Source organism: Ursus americanus, chromosome 12, assembly GCF_024610735.1.
Source record: "Ursus americanus isolate L20-20 chromosome 12, mUrsAme1.1.p, whole genome shotgun sequence".
In the NCBI taxonomy this organism is placed as follows: Eukaryota; Metazoa; Chordata; class Mammalia; order Carnivora; family Ursidae; genus Ursus; species Ursus americanus.
Genome location: NC_142138.1, coordinates 69,931,468 through 69,948,860, shown reverse-complemented (window position 1 = coordinate 69,948,860; position 17,393 = coordinate 69,931,468). Strand labels below are relative to the sequence as shown.

The 17,393-nt window shown below is 39.9% G+C and overlaps 1 long non-coding RNA gene across 1 annotated transcript; it reads left to right on the top strand.

The window, feature by feature from the left end:
• Positions 1 to 172: 172 nt before the first annotated feature.
• LOC123779222 (uncharacterized) lies at positions 173 to 4,709 on the top strand. Its single transcript, XR_006776116.2, has 4 exons — positions 173 to 288; positions 1,950 to 2,042; positions 2,138 to 2,299; positions 4,458 to 4,709. It is a non-coding gene; the product is annotated as an uncharacterized LOC123779222 (long non-coding RNA).
• The last annotated feature ends 12,684 nt before the right edge of the window (positions 4,710 to 17,393 follow it).

The following is a 17,393-nucleotide window of genomic DNA, read 5'->3' as shown; positions in this document are numbered from 1 at the left end:
CCTAACTGCTCCACAAGGGCGCTTTCCGAAATGCCTTGGATTGGGCCAGAAACGCCGCAATCCCGGTCACGTGCTCTCGCCCGCCCGCCCCTCCCTCCCCCTAGATAAGCGAGGGCCGGCGCGCGCCCGCAACTTTCAGTCAGCGAACTGCGCACGCGCGGGGCGTGGCGGTGTAGCGCCTGGAGCTCGGGCGCCAACGGTCGGCGGAAAAGCGCTCTTGGTCCTTCTTCCGCTTCCTTCTTCTTCCCGGGTCTGCCCGGCCGGCGCGGACGGAAGCTCGCTGGTCGGGTCCGTAGGACCGTCTTTTTCATTCATTCTTTTACGTTTTCCGATCCTCGCTTAACGATTTCCAGGGGCTTCTGTTTTCTTCCTAATTTAATTGGAAATTTGAATTATTCTTGGGCTCACATTCATGAATATCATCCAAATTAGCAAGTATAAGCGTTGATGTGTTCTGTACGTTTTCAAGATTTCTGAGGTGGAAATGCAACTGGAGCTCAGGACACTTTGCTGCTGCTTCTTTGTGCACGCTTAAGTTTGCACTCGAGTGACCTTGTTCCGTGAGCTTTGCTTCTTTCTTGTTTCTAGGAGCTAGCCAGCCATTTTGTGGTTTAACTCTTTTCATTTTCCCCATTTAAAGCCAAAATTGCTGGATCTGAGTCTTAAAAGTTCAGTCAAGTTGGTACCTAAGGGCGAATCAATTCTGGAAAATATTACTCATAGACAAAGCACTGGAAAATGACACTTAGACCACATGTAAAATGATAAAGAGGTTTAACACAGGTTGAGGTTTTCGTTTGTTTGTTTTCTTTCTCCTAAAAGGAAAGACTCCTACCAGTGGGGAAGTTTTGTAAAGAGCAACAGCTTAGGATTCGAGTTTTTCTCTTCTTTTAGGGCAACTAAACAGTTTGTTAGTGTCTCAAACTATTAAAAAACTCATCAAATTATAGTTTTTACTGGGATTAGTAAATCACATTTCAGATATTTGTGTGTACATAATTTTTATAAAAGTATCAAAGGACACTGGGGCACCTGGCTGACTCAGTCCATAAAGCATGTGACTCTTGCTCTTGGGGTGGTGAATTTGAGCCCCACGTTCGTTGTAGAAAGTACTTAAAAATAGGATCTTGCAAAAAAAAATTATAGTTGCTAATTCAATAGAAACATAAACGCATCCTTTAATTTTTAAAAAATTAGTTTTAAGTAATCTCTACACTCAAGGTGGGGCTTGAACTCAACAGCCCTAAGATCAACAGTCACGTGCTCTACCAACTGAGCCAGTCAGATGCCCCTATAAAGGTTTAACTCTAGTAAATCTAATGTCAACAGTTTCTCAGGTTTTTCAGTGGCTTTTATAAAACAGTCACAAAAACTGGGTTAAATGAAGATCAACTACTTCATTTAAAATAAGAGATGGGAACATACCTGGATTTTAAGAAGCCAAGATTTTCTGTTGGGTAACAGCATTTCTCAGAAAAGGATTTTCCGTTTGAGGGGGTAAATATTTAGCAGGAAGGCTCCCCCCTCCTATATTGAGAGATTGTTGTTTTCAGCATTGTTTTGATGCTGTCACAATATTCAAAAGTAGTTATTAGCAGGGAAATTTGGTAGTGAATTTTTTTTTTATAACTGGTAGAACATTGAGAAACTACTTGCATTAAGAGGCCAAAGCATCACAATGATCTCATAATAAATCTTTCCTTTTTGTCTCATCTATTTTCCCTTCCACCATCATTCTATATCAGCCACGAGGTTGCTGTTGGAATTCAGGGACAATAAGAGGTCGTATAATGTAGGCCATTGCATAATGATGAAATATCAATTCTGTGGTCTGTCTCTAATGCTCTGTCCTTAATAGTAAAATACACTGTGCTGGGATAGTTGTGAAGCTGTCACTCCATGTTATATATTCATTATTTTTAGTTCACATGATTGTGATTTACTTTCAGGTTTTTATGTGTTCAGTCTTCACAAGTCAGCCACAATTACCTGGTGAAGAAAAAAAAAACCAATGGAGAAGTTATGTACATAAGCTTTTTAAGGTACGGAGGTCTATAGCTATGATAAAAGCATAATATGTGGAAGAATGTTCATTTAACAAACTTCTTGAATTTTTTTAAATTTTATTTTTTTAAAGATTTTATTTGGAGAGAGAGAGAGAGCACAAGCATGGCAAGCAGCAGGCAGAGGGAGAAGCAGGCTCCTCGCTGAGCAAGGAGTCCAATGTGGGGCTCCATCCCAGGACCCTGGGATCATGACCTGAGCTGAAGGCAGACGCTCAAGCCACCGAGCCACCCAGGTGCCCCAATAAACTTTTGTTTTGAAAGATTTTATTTTTAGGTAGTCTCTACAACCAGCATGGGGCTTGAACTCACAACCCTGAGATCAAGAGTTGCATGCTCTACCCAGTGAGCCAGCCAGGTGCCTCTTAAAAAACCTTTTAATACCTTTGTTTTAGGCACTGAAGTGCAAGGAAAACAAAGGTGGTAATATACAACGCTATCCCTTGAAGAATACAGTCTAAACACAAGATTATGAACCAAGAGAAAAATGATAGAAGGTAGGCAAATAGCGGAGCAGACAGCTTGTGCCCAGGAAGCTCAGAGGGTGCCAGAACCTTGATTTGCTCACTTCAGGGAAGATCTGATTTTGTCAATGCAGATATGAGGGATAGACTTGTGCCGTGTATGAAAGCTCAAAGAGACTGCTGTCTAAACCTGGTGTCAGTTTATTGGTTTTAGGGAGATTGTACGTTTATATTGACTGCAGTATTCTTGTTCAATGTTCCAGATCAGTGGTCATCTATAAAAATATAATACTATCCACAAATGTGAGCCACAGAAGTAATTTTAAATTTTCTTGTATCCATATTAAAAAAGTAAAAAGAAACAGGTAACAGTAATTTTAATAATATATTTCATTTAACCCAATATAGCCAACATGTTATAATTTCAACATATAATCAATATATGATTATTACTGAGATATTTCACATTACTTTTTTCATAGTAAGTCTTTGAGATCTTGGGTGGATCTTAAAGCACATCTCAGTTAGGATTAGCCACATTTCAAGTACTCCTGTGGCTACGTGGAGGTCTAGGATATTTTCTTCCCAGAAAAAGGTAACTGGGAGGCCAAGTTATAATCAGAGCATGGAATTAGAACAGAAGGTGCTAGATGGTCTTGAGGGATATTTTGTTGGTCTGGCAGGCATGCTGATCCTACCCCAGTCCACATTAGAGCATACCTTTCTCATGGTGTTAGTATTTGTTGTATTTGGCATGTCTTCCCTCAGGAGCCCAAGACTAATATGGCCAAATTCTTCTCCCGATTTTATGTAAACTGCTTTCTTCTGTTAACATACTTTGTATTCAAACAGGTTTTAAAATTTTTTTTACCTCTTTCATCAAAAAAATTTTTTTTAAAGATGTATTTATTTATTTGAGAGAGAGAGAGAGAGAGAGAGCGGGGGGAGGGGCAACGGGAGAGAATCCTTAAGCAGAATCCCCACTGAGCTTGGGCTGGGCTGGATCCCATGACTCATGAGATCACGACCCAAGCTGAAACTAAGGGTCGGACACCCAAACTACTGGGCTACCCAGGTGCCCCATACCTCTTTTATATTTGATCATGTTTGAACACAGACTAGTTAATTTTTGATTTGTATATCTCTTCACCTAAGCAGTACTTTCTTTCATGGGGTTAATACCACAACTGGCTAACTTTATCCATGATGTGTTTTTAAAAAAATAAATACTTTTTTATTATAAACGTATTTTAAGAATGTAAAGTACATGGGGTGCCTGGGTGGCTTAGCCGGTTAAGCATCTGCCCTTGGCTCAGGTCATGATCTCAGGGTCCTGGAATCAGCTCCATTGTAGGGCTCCCTGCTTTGCGGGGAGTTTGCTTCTCCCTCTCCCTCTACCCCTCCCCACGCTCATGCTCTCTCTCGCAAATCTTAAAAAAAAAAAAAAAAAAAGTAAATTACATCATATTACTAAAAATTTGGAGAATAGAGGAAAGCAAAAACCACCACAGTACAATAATTGCTTATTATATTGCATATTTTTAGAGTTGGAATCATAGGCTATAAATTAATATTCTGTTTATTTTTTCCCTTAATATAATAATACATAAAAACTTTTCCCCATTATATTAGAATTTCCAATGAAATGTTTTCAAAACAAATGGAATTTCAAATAAAATAAAATTTTAATCTGTGGATATGGCATAATTTAGCCAATATTTTTTGTCTAATTGTTTATTTCTCTCTCTCTCTCTCTCTCTCTTTTTTTTTGTGTGTGTATAAGTAAACCTCTAGTGAACAGCTTAACACTATGATTGCATAGTTTAGGATAGTTCCTTAGAATAAAATCCAAGAAGTGGAATGTCTAGGTCGAAGGGCATTAATATTTTTATGATTCTTTTTTAAAAAAGATTTTATTTATTTATTTCAGACAGAAGAGAGACCCCAAGCAGTGGGGAGGGGCAGAGGGAGAGGGAGAAGACGACGCCCCACTGAGCAGGGAGCCTGATGCAGGGTTTGATCCTAGGACCCTGGGATCACAACCCGAGCCGAAGGTAGACGCCTAAACAACTGAGCCACCCAGGCACCCCTATTTTTATGATTCTTAATTGCCAAATTATTTTCCAAAAGGACATTTAATTAGCTATCATTAATGTTGAGAATAAAAGTTTTACTTCACTTATCCTCATAATGGTTATTATCTGTCTTAAAACATTTACTTATTTAATAGGCTTATACATTCATTTATTCATTAAACATTTATTGAGTACTTATTATGCTCCAGGCAATGTCCTAAGCTCTCATAACACAGCAGTGACTAAAAGACAAAAATTCCTGTCCTCCTAGATCCTCTTGGATGAAACAATCAACTAGATAAATAAAATACGTGTTAAGGGATAAGAATAAGGCATGAAGGAGTGTCGCTGGGGTAAGCATTTTAATTAGAGTGGCTAGGAAAGATCTCATTGAGTAAGTGACAAAATTTAAAAATATATTTTAAATTTAAATCACAAGCCTACAGAAAACTTGCAAGTATAGAAGGAAAGGCTTTTTTTCCCCTGAAACAGTTGAGAATTTCCCATGTGATGTCCCACCTCCCCAAATAGTTTAGTGTGTTTTTACTACAAAGATATTTCTCCTACATAACCAAAATATAAGCACCAAAATAAGACTATTAACACAGAGATGTTAGAACTGTCTTATCTTCATACCCCGGTCAGATTTTTGCCAATTTTTTCAATAATGCCCTTTATAGAAAAAGGATCCTGTTCCGCATCAAGTTGTTGCTTTTATTTTACTTAAAAAAATTTTCCCATCACATGTTTCACCTTTCCTTGGAAGATTTTACTCATTTATTTGATAGAGAGAGAGTGCAAGCAGGGGGAGCAGCAGAGGGAGAGGGAAAAGCGGGCTCCCTATGGAGCAGGGAGCCTGAGGTGGGACTCGATCCCAGGACCCTGGGATCACAGCCTGAGCCAAAGACAGACACCCAACTGACTGAGCCACCCAGGCGACCCAAGCTGCTGGTCTTACTTACCACGTCCCTTTAGTATCCTTTAGGCTGAAACAGTTTCTCAGTGTTTCTTCAACTCTTGTGACCTTGATACCTTTGAAAATTCCAGGCCACTTATTTTGTAGAATATCCCCTAATTTAGGTTTGTCTATGTTTCCTCAGGATTAGGCTCAGGGTTGTTCATTTTTGGCGGGACTATGACAGAAACAATGCTGTGTTCTTATTACGTCTTAGCAGGCTGCTCATCCTTTCTGTTTGTTCCATGACTGATAATGTTTGCTTTGATCACTTGGTTTAGATGGTATCTTTTAAGCTTGCCCACTGTAAAGTTCTTCTTCTCTTTGTAATTAAGTGTCTTGTGGAAAGAAACTTGATCACATTCCTCATCAAACTTCCAGTTTGTTTATAGGTATATGAGCTCAGTTCCCTATTTTAGTCAGTGAGTGAGTGTCATTATATTGGTGTTTAAAGTTTTCTTAGATTTTCCCATTGGAACCCCTTCAAGCTTAGCTTCTGTGTCCTTTTGACATGTCCCCATCATTCTTTGAGCACTTCCTTGTTTTCTGGCACACCAGTATGTTCCAGGCTTATCTTGTACTTTCCTGGCCCAGCCCTGGAATCGGCCATTTCTCCGAGGAGCCCTTGAGAATGCTATTTTGAGGTCACACTCTGGGTGCTAGGTGTGCTCATTGCTATTGGGGTTGAATGGAGTTGCTTCTCCCAGTCCCTTTTAATGGATAGAGAATATATGTATGTAATATATATTATATAAATACATATATATGTAAATATATACACACAGTATACACATAATTATATCTGTATTTATGTCTATATATCTATATTGAAAACCATGAATTCACTCCAATTTCAGTCTAACACCTCAGGGTTCATTCTAGTTTTACCCCCTTCCCATCTCTGTGCCTCTATAATCTGACAGTGAGAAATTAGCTCCCTTTATCCTCAATTATTTACTTATTTGATCAAACCCGCTGTATATTATCAGTCTCTTCCTCTGCTGCCACACCATTCCCTGCCTCAATGCCTTTCGGACCTCATGCAGCACGTCCCCGGCTCGCTCAGGTCTGACGTGCCAGGCCTGCTGGGCCACCCCTCTGCAAGGGGGCCCTCCTTATCCTCCTTGCCTCTGACACCCCACTGTGCGCTGGTCTACCTGGTTCTGCCCCATCCTAATGTCTGTAGGACTGAATTGTTTAAGAAAGGAAGAGAAAGTGAGGAGGAAAAGTAAAGGAAAATTTTTAGTAAAGACCCTGAGGAAATGAGGAAGCTAACTATTTGATACCTTGGTAAGCCCATTCCGGATAAGGAATAGCAAGTGTAAAGGCCGTGTAGTAGGAGCACGGCTGGGGTGGTGGAGGGATGTCAAGGCCATGTGGCTAGAACAGTGTCGGCAAAATAGCCAAATCATGGAAGGAGCCGAGATGCCCTTCAACAGATGACTGGATTAAGAAGTTGTGGTCCATATATACAAGGGAATGTTACTCAGCCATCAGAAAGAACGAGTTCTCAACATTTGCTGCAACACAGACGGCACTGGAGGAGATAATGCTAAGTGAAATAAGTCAAGCAGAGAAAGACAATTGTCATATGATTTCTCTCATCTATGGAACATATGAACTAGGAAGATCGGTAGGGGAAGAAAGGGATAAAGAAAGGGGGGTAATCAGAAGGGGGAATGAAGCATGAGAGACTATGGACTCTAAGAAACAATCTGAGGGCTTCAGAGGGGAGGGGGGTGGGGGAATGGGATAGGCTGGTGATGGGTAGTAAGGAGGGCACGGATTGCATGGTGCACTGGGTGTTATACGCAACTAATGAATCATCGAGCCTTACATCAGAAACCGGGGATGTGCTGTATGGTGACTAACATAATATAATTAAAAAAAACATTAAAAAAAAAGAACAGTGTCAGCAAGAAGGATGGCAATGGTGGGTAAGGGCTTGGAGATAAGGGGTGAAGCAGGGTGAGAAGGGGACAGATCATGTGGGGCTTGTAAGATCTTTGGATTCTACTCTCAGTGGGAATGGGCAACTACTGGAGAGCTGAGCAAAGAGATGAGGGCATCTGCCTTAGGTTTTAACAGGTTTACTCTGGCTATTCTCCTGACAACAGAGGAGGAGGGGAGGTCAGAAGCCAGGGCACAAGTAAGGGGGCTGTCGCGGTAATCCAAGCGAAAGATGTGGGTGGCTTGGATCCTGGTGGTGATGGGAGAAGTGAATTGAGTGGTGGGTGTGTTCTGGAGGTGGAGCCGAAAGGAACTGCGGACTGATGAGATGTGCCAGATGAGGGAAAAAGCGGAGTCAGCGTAGGACCGCCATTTTTGGCCTGGGCAACGGCAAGAATGGGATTGTCGTTCCCTGAGAAGGGGAAGGCTTTGGGGGGAGAGAGGTAGTGTCAGTAGTTCAGACTGACGTACATTTTCATGAAGTTTGAGTCACTTGTTAAAAATCCACATGGAAATGGCAAGTGGGCAGCTGAATATTCCAGTCCGAGCTAGGGATGTAAATTTTGGGACTCATTGATAAATAGATGCTATTTAAAGCCATGAGACTGGATGAGATCATTAGGGAATGAGTAGAGATAGAAAAAAGAGAAGTCAAAGTACTGGATTCCTAGAGCACTTCAACGTACAGACGTTGGGGAGATGAAGAGCAAAAGAGGCTAAAAAGGAGCTGTCGGAAAGGTAGGAGGAGAAGTCGGTAAAAAAGTTACCCCGTTGTCGCTTTCATTTGCATTTCTTTGATTACTGGTTGCAAGTTCCTTTGTAGATTGCTTATAACCTGTATCAAGTGGGCTTCTACTGTTTGATTTAAAAAAAAATCAATTGTATTACTGTGTTTATGTAACAGGGACCTTAATATTTCTTCTATTCTTCGTCTTTTTATTTTGGTTATATGACTGTTCAAAATGTTTATGTAGTAAATCAATTAGGGTCTTTATTTGTGATTCATCTTCATCTCATGAAGCCTAGAAATTTGTCTTATTCTCCAGAGAGTTGATGGTCACAGAATTCTACTTTATTCTAGCTTTTCATTGTCTTGATTTATTTTTATTGACTTGTGGACCACCCGGAATTAGTTTTTGTGCATAATGTGAGGTCAGAGTTTACACCCAAATTTCCTCAAGCAAGAGGGCTCAGGCCAACACCAGCAAGCATTATCTGGTTCAAGCAGGAATTCAGAAATAGAATGGTCAGCAGGATGCGTGCAGCCATGTGCTCACCGTCCAGGAGAGTGGTGGGCTTGCTTGAATGTACCAGGTGCACTGTGGTCAAACATGGGAGCGGCCTTGAGAGTAGAGCTGAATTTGGGTGTCAAACAGCCTGATCTTGGATGCCAGCTCTTTAGAGAGCTGCTGGGGATGCCGGCTGTCCAACGCTGAGATACTCTGGACACTTTGTGGGAAGGTGAGATCAGGCACCTCCAGATACCAGCCAGCTAGCTCATTGTCAGGTAACTTGGAAGAGCCCCCGGATCATTCTTTGGACAATCTTTGTTGTCTCTCGACACCCTCAGATTGTTAGTTATTCCAACACTAGTTATTATTGAATAATCTATCCCTTTGCCAGTGATTTGTGATATCTTTTTAAGCGTATATTAAATTCTTACGTATTATATTTTACAAATGTCTAATTATTTGAAAATATTAGCATCATTAACATCAGGATATTCACGTCATTAAGTTAAATTTTAAACACGTATTAATCTAATCTGTAAACCGTACTATCTTTTAATAGAGGAATAAGTGTTAAAAGAAAGCATTATTATATGTAGTTACTATTCCTATTTCTGAGATGTCTTAAGTTCTGTCTCTAATATCAGTAGAATTTTCTCTCTCTAGCTTGACTGCTTCAACAGTAGATAATTTTCAAATAAAAACAATGCTTAAAATAATGGTTTTCTATTTGATTAAAGCAGAAATTTGCAAGTAGGTTTATTTTCATTTGAATACATTTCATTTGAATACACACTCTTGAAGATGAGGTATTTATCTGTTATTCCTTTATAATTGTAAGTGGCTACTAATGGTATGGTTTACCTTTTTTAGTTACCTAAAAGATGCCCTCCTAACCTGAAAATAAAATTATCCATTGGAAAAAAACTACTAAGATTAATACTGACTACTAAAAATGAGTCTTACTTACAACATATTGAAAGAATAATTCAATAAACGAGAAATGCTTACCTCAGAAATTTGAAGATGATTCGATAATAAATCTAATCTTAAAACTTAATATGAAAAATACAAGATGCTGAAAAGTTATCTGATAAGGATGAACATTCTGTTTTAAGTACTGATTAGGAATGAAATAGAAGGACAACAACAGGATAAAATCTTTTTCAAAATAACAATACTATTCTTAATGGCAAAATAATTGCGAATATTTCCATTAAAACGAGGAGCAAAATTAAGGAATTCCGGCTGTTGCCTGTGCCAATAAATGAAGACCGACCAAACGAGAAAAACAAAGACTATTTATTCTGAATTTGCTGTAACAAGGGAGTCAGCTACCATCACTGGAGTTTTGTCAGTTACTCAAAGGCAGGCAGAAGATTGGGAAAGCTTTAGAGTAGAGAAAAGGGAAGGCTTCCCATGTGCCCCGCCCAACTGGAGACGACTGGCATGGGGAAGCTTGTAGACAAGCTAACTAGCAATGGGACATCCTATGCGATTGGTTAGTGGTGCATATTTTGCTTTCCATTGTTGGTCCCACATTGGAAGTTGGGACCAAAATTAGGAAGGCTGTCAGTTATTAATGAAGTCATGGCTGTTTGGGGCAGATCGTTACAGAAGTTATTGTTTAGCTTCTCGGGTTGTCACTATGGATAGCAACCTGGCTTCCCGTAAGTCTGACTTGTAACAGGCTGGCTTCCTGGGTCATTTATTGCAGAGAAGAGGTTGGTTTCCTGGGCAGGCAGTTGCAGCTTGTGGGCCAAAGTTCTCTTTCTATATGGTCTGGCCATTGTCCATTTGTATATTTAGTCTCTCAACCACTGTAATTTAAAATTGTTTTGAAATTTCTGACTAATGCAGTAAGATAGTAAACAAGTGATTTAAATTTGAGGAGGGGTGCGGAAAGTAGATGATGGAATTTTTATGTTAAACTAAACGTTTGAATTAATAAAATTGTTCAAGAAAAAGCACTCTACTGTTCTGGCAATAATTAGGTAGGAAATGTAATGAAAAAAGCTTTCAATCACCATATCAACAAACAGAATTTAGGGGTGCCTGGCTGGCTCAGAAGGATAAGCGTCTGCCTTGGGCTCGGGTTGTGATCCTGGGGTCCTGGGATCGAGTCCGCACTGCACTGGGCTCCCTGCTCAGCAGGGAGTCTGCTTCTCCCTCTGCCTGCCACTCTCCCTGCTTGTGCTCTCTCTCTCTGTGACAAATAAAGAAATAAAATCTCTTAAAAAAACAACAAAAAAACGAAAACAAAAATTTATACTTATGCTCTTAATGAAGAGTATGTTTGATCTGTATAATCCAAACTATCAAACTATTACCAGAGAGAAAAAACACTGGAAACACCCTTGAATGGAAACACCCTTAATTTTTCACTACTGAATAAAAGGAGAGGCACGCTAAATTTTGGATGGAAAGCCTAAACATTGTAAATATTTCAGGCCGTCTTAAATCAACTTGAAAATGTAATACATTTTTCATTTAAATTCTCAATGGAATTTTTGGAGAGGCAATTGAAAATTTTTCCTAAAGTTGATCTAAAAGAATAAACAAAGAACAAGACATATTTATTCATTCGATACGTGTTTCTTGATTTCTGTGTTCCAAACTCTAGGGCTACATTAGTAAGCAGGGTATTAACATTTTAAAGTAATCTGATGTGAATAAAATGTGTTTTCTTCTTTTCTAATGGATTGTTATCATTAACAAATTTAATTTTATGAAGTTGTAGACCTGATATAAAAATTTTTTTTAAAGATTTTATTTATTTATTTGACAGAGATAGAGACAGCCAGTGAGAGAGGGAACACAGGCAGGGGGAGTGGGAGAGGAAGAAGCAGGCTCATAGCAGAGGAGCCTGATGTGGGGCTCGATCCCAGAACGCCGGGATCACGCCCTGAGCCGAAGGCAGACGCCCAACCGCTGTGCCACCCAGGCGCCCCAGACCTGATATAAAAATTTTTGTTATAAAATTTGTTTAAGCAAATGAAAGTGGAAGTGTTACATCCCTTTCTTACTGAATTCCTGTTACAGCACCACAAAAGGGAAAACTCCTGGAGGGCAGGAATTTGCCTTTTCTGCCTTTTGTAGCAGTGCTGTGTTTATAATCCTTGTTCAGATTTTTATAATTCCCTCAGTTATTAGTTGTCCATTACAGGAATGCAAGAAGGGAAAAATTTCAAGTATAGGTTAAAAATGGCTAGAGTTTACTTTTCTTCAAGTATTTTCCCTTAAACTCACACTGTACTTGTTGTTTAGACATAAAACATTAGGTTGTCTAGAGACATTTTATCATATCAAAGAAGGAGAAAAAATAATCCCTAAATTACTATACATGTTTAATCAATATATTGCCAATTCAGGTTAAATTGCTTAGTACAAGGAATACCTTGATGCTCACGTTTATGCCAGCTGAAAATAAAGAAAACGTTCTGTATTGAATTAATAAACCCCGTGGACACTAAGAAGCAATGAACTCATGTTCTAACTGAAAGGCCAGTTGATACTGAAACAGGACAAGAGGAGATGAAGCAAGAGAATTTCTGATGCTCGCTTTCTTAAACTGCGAAGTGCTAAGCTAAACTAATTTCTTTCACTTCAAATCAGGGAAGAACACATTTTGGCCAATTTAGGAAACAGCATCTGGATTAAATATTCTTGTTTTTCATAAGTACTTTGGAAAGGATGTGTACAGAATTTTCTTCATAAAGTTTCGAGGAACAAAATCATAAGCAATATGAACATTATGTTTGGAATTGTATCTTTCCAGATTTGTCAGTGGGCTGGCAAAGGAGGGAAAGTTGTTTTCTTCTGGGAGTATATGCGATTCCTGTAGTTATTTGAAGGTAGATTTTAATGGTAGCTCCTTACAGAGTGTCTGCATCATACTTCTACACGAGAAGGAACAGTGTACGCATGTTTGCCCTCAGGACTGTTGGGAGTTGCTTCAGAACGAGGCAGAGCGGGCACTGTGTAGGGAGCCTTCACAGTGGCTGCTTTCACTGGTAAAATCCCAGGGAAGTGAGGTGAGAATACGTTGTCAGCCCCTTCCCTCTATCTAGGGGCGCTAGTGGAGAATCCTCTCCTTGTCTTTTCCAGCCCTCATCGCTGAGCTCGTGGCTCTTTCGGCCGCTGTATCACTCTGACCTCTGCTTCTGTGATCACATCTCCTCTGACTTTCCTGTCTCTCTCTTTCATTTATAAGGACCCTTGTGATTGTGTTAGGCCCAGCCAGATAATTCAGACGAATCTCTCCATCTCAAAATCCTTACTTAATCACACCTGCAAAATCCCATTTACCACGTAAGGTAATATATTCACAGGTTCTGGGGATTAGAACATGGACTTCTGGGGGCGGGGTGGGGTGGTTATTCTGACTACCACAGTCCCTTTAAATCAAAACCTAAGGAAATACTTCCTTCATGGAGAATTTTAAAGTGATGTGAAATTAGCAATGAATACATAAACTAATTTCTAGAATAATTTGCTTTAAAAAAAAGATTTTCTTTATTTATTTGAGAGAGAGCGAGCACGCATGAGATGGGGGGAGGGGCAGAGGGAGAGGGATAAACAGACACTCCCCCCTGAGCAGGGAGCCCAGGATCAGGACCTGAGCTGAAGGCAGACGCTTAACCGCTTAACCAACTGAGCCACCCAGGTGCCTCTTCAATAATTTGCTTTTAAAAAAAGCTTATGAATGCTTTAAAATAATTGTATATTATAGAATAACCGCGACTTTTTGTATAACTGAAAAAAGTTATGCCAATAACTCTCAAATAATATTACTGGGTAACATATATCTCTCTTCTCTCTCTGATCAAAGTGATATCTTTCTAGATTTTGTGTTTTCCTTTGGTCCAAGTCATTTAACTTTTCTGTGTTAACATTTTAAATATATATTCTAAACCATTTGACTGTCCTTTAAAGGCTAAAACCTAGGGGCGCCTGGGTGGCTCAGTTGTTAAGTGTCTGCCTTTGGCTCAGGGCGCGATCCCGGCGTTCTGGGGCGTTCTGGGATCGAGCCCCACATCAGGCTCCTCTGCTGGGAGCCTGCTTCTTCCTCTCCCCCCCACCCCCAGCTTGTGTTCCTTCTCTTGCTGGCTGTCTCTCTCTCCGTCAAATAAATAAAATCTTTAATTAATAAATAAATGAAAGCTAAAACCTGTTTGTGCCTTGCTTTATTACATGATTAGAAGACTTTCTAATTGAATTTCATTAGAGAGAATAGGATGAAGCCAATATATACAGAGTCAGGAAAGCAGAAGCATCTCAGAGGAGGTCAGGGAGTGATCACAAACTGCTCTGTGTAGCTAAAATAAATTTCCACCCCAAGATTCTAATAAGAGCTTGACAATTGTAGAGCTGTAATATTTCCAATTTACACTAAAGAATAAATAAAACAGATTGGAATACATTAATAAAAAGTGATCTATTCTTAATCATATAATAAAAGTTGCTTATTGATTCTTATTTATTTTTTTCTTTAGTAAAACCAATTAAGTCAGTGAAATTTGATGAGGGGAGGAAGGTGCTCTCAGTGCCAGTCCAAGCCTGGGTAGCTTATTTGGTTAAGTGTCAGACTCTCGATTTTGACTCAGGTCATGATCTCAGAGTCCTGGGATCAAGCCCCCAGGAGAACCCCAGCCCGCCTCCTGTGGGGCTCTCTCCTCCGTGGGTGGTCTCCTTGTTTGCTTCTCCCTCTGCCCCTCCCCCTGCTCTGCTGGTTGCTCTCTCCCTTAAATAAATAAATCTAAAAAAAAAAAAAAAATCTAGTCCTCAGTTATTTGTAGGTTTTAAAATTCACAGAATCAGGATTTATAAGCATGTGCTTACATGAGGAATTCACAGCAGATCTGAATAAACCCTCTTAATGGAAACTTTCTAAAATCCAGGTTTGAAACTTCTTTTGATATTTTATAAGAATTTTCATATTATGTTTATAACTATTATGTTTCATATTATGTTGGAACACAGTACAGACACATACTGCACCCCCTCTTTTTCCCCGCCATCTTCCCTATATTCAGCCAGAAGTGCAAGCTTTGTTTTCTAAGCCCTTTGAAAGGAAGCGAACAGATCTGAGATGTAAAACTGGAATACAAAGTTAAAGGTGTGAAGAATTTCCCACCAGCCAGAACTTTGGCGGGGCGGAGAGGGAGACCTGAAAACCTTACTTCTCTATTTTTTTGTTTAATGCAGAAATGAAATTCTCCTTTATCTCGCTTAGAGTAATTCGTCTACAGAAGAAGACGACTTTCCCTGCTTTTAACTTTCAGGACTAATGTGAACACTTTGGACAACCTTTAGCATGATACAGTGGTTTTCCACCGGACGTGATTTTGCTCCCCAGGCGCAGGGAGCGAAGTCCGGAGACATTTCCGGTCGGCCCCCTGGGGTGGGGCGTGCTTCTGCCTCTAGCGGGTAGAGGCCGGGCGCGCTGCTCGGCGGCCCCCAGTGCCCGGGCGAAGACTTACTGGCCCACCACATCAAGAGCGTGAAGTTGAAAAATCTTGGGTTATCAGGATGTTATTTAAAATTTGACCGACTTTCTGTGGTCATGACGTCCGTTTGTGTTTCAGAATTTTGTTGTGAAAGTGTGAGCGCTAGGGGGCAGTAGCTGCCCAACAGTTGCCGCGGATGCTACTGGCCTGCGGTGGGGGAGGGGAGGGTCTTGGAAGGAAAAAAAAGAGCTTGTGATTTAGGTAACTTGAAGATAAGTGACTGTAAAAGATCCTTAAAAAGCATTTAAGTAATTCTAGATCAAAAGACAGTTTTAACGATGACTGTGTCTGAAGTCAGTAAAAGCACAGCAAGAAAGGGTTTTTTTCTTCTTCTTTTTATAATGATACCTTGTGAACTGTTGGCAGAGAAAGGGGAAAATTCACGCTAGGTTTTCACACACCGAAACGCTAACGTCATTGCCACTTACACTTCTGTTCGCTCTCTTGAAGCAGGTGATGGGAAGTCGCTCTTCCTAGGGCATATGGGTTACTGTCGTGCTGTTGTCTGTGTCTGGAGCAGGGGAACTTCGGCAACGTGTTTGCACCCATTAGACAACTCAGTCTGACTCAACTCTGTGATTCTGTGAAACAGATAAATAACACCCAGGTTGTTGCTGCAAGTTATTTGTGTTGGCTATCCGTACAAGAATGTAATACAATTGTCTATTTTTTCCTAAGGGTAGGTCCAGTTTTTAAGAATGAAACAACGGAGGTGGGTGGGGGATGGGGTAACTGGGGGATGGGCATTAAGGAGGGCCCGTGATGTGATGAGCGCTGGGTGTTACATGCGACTGATGAATTATTGAACTCTACATCTGAAACTAAAGATGTACTATATGTTGGCTAATTAAATTTAAATAAAACCCCCCAAACGAAACAATATTTTTTCTTTTTATTATGAGACATCCAAGCTTAAGCCTGAGTTTTTAGGGATTTTTAACAAAAATTGCACCCCGTTCCCCAAAACAGGTTAAACCATTTAGTAAACTCATGTTAAACTCACATTTTTATTTATTATTAAACATTCAAGAATATAAAGAATGGACATGTCTTCTCCAGTTGTATCCTTCTCTCCCTGCCTCCTGCCCTGCCCTCAGGCCCAGGGAAATGAGTTTGATGTTTGACATTGTCCTGTGTTTCTTCGTACTTTTATTACATGTGTTAAAAATGCACAGTGATATATAATTTTTGCATATTTAAAAACTCTGTAAGCATGGCATGTAAACGTTCTGTAATTTGTGTTTTTCCTTCCACGTTATGTCCATGTTTATACAAATAGCTCCAGTTATACCAACATTTATTTATTATCTTTACGATTATAGATATTTAGGTTGTTTCCAGATTTGCTAATACAAATAATGATGTTATGTATGTTTTCATATATAGTTGTTTTTGTGTACATGGTCGTTTTTTTGCTATTTTATCAATTAAATCTGATTTTTAAAAATGCAAAACCCTATAACTTGTTGCTTCAGACTGCATGTTTTCTGAAAGTCTTAAGCAAATATGAAGAGAATTCTCTGACTCTTATGCTTTCATTTGGTTTAAGTAATGAGCTTAAACGCATCTTTGTTGTTGCTTCTGGGGCTAGGAAGAGGGTCGTAATTGGTGTAGCGGTACAGAATACCCCTTAGGTTTATCTTTCTTTTGAGAGGGTGCTAGGAATTGAGAAAAGACTAGGAAAATAATAGGCTCACGTAATTTTGGGGGGGGAAGATTTTATTTATTTATTTGAGAGAGAGAGTGTGTGAGCACAAGCAGGGGGAGCAGCAGGGGGAGGGAGAGGGAGAAGCAGGCTCCCCGCTGAGCAGGACGCCAGATGTGGGGCTCCATCCATCCCAGGACTGGGATCATGACTCGGGCCAAAGGCAGACGTTTAACTGACTGAGCCACCCAGGCGCCCTGGGCTCATGTAATTTTTGAACTTAAAGATCTCTTTTAAATATCCAAGGATGAGTCATATTAAAAAAACGTAAGTAGTTCAGACTGACTTTGTTGGTCAGGACTGGCTTTATTGCCTTCTACTAGAATGTAAACTCCATGAAGGCAGTAATTTTTGTCTATATTTGTTTATACTTGTAAAAATGCCTAGCATGTAGCAGAGGTTCAAGGAATACTTGGTCATTGAAAGAATATATAGAACACGAG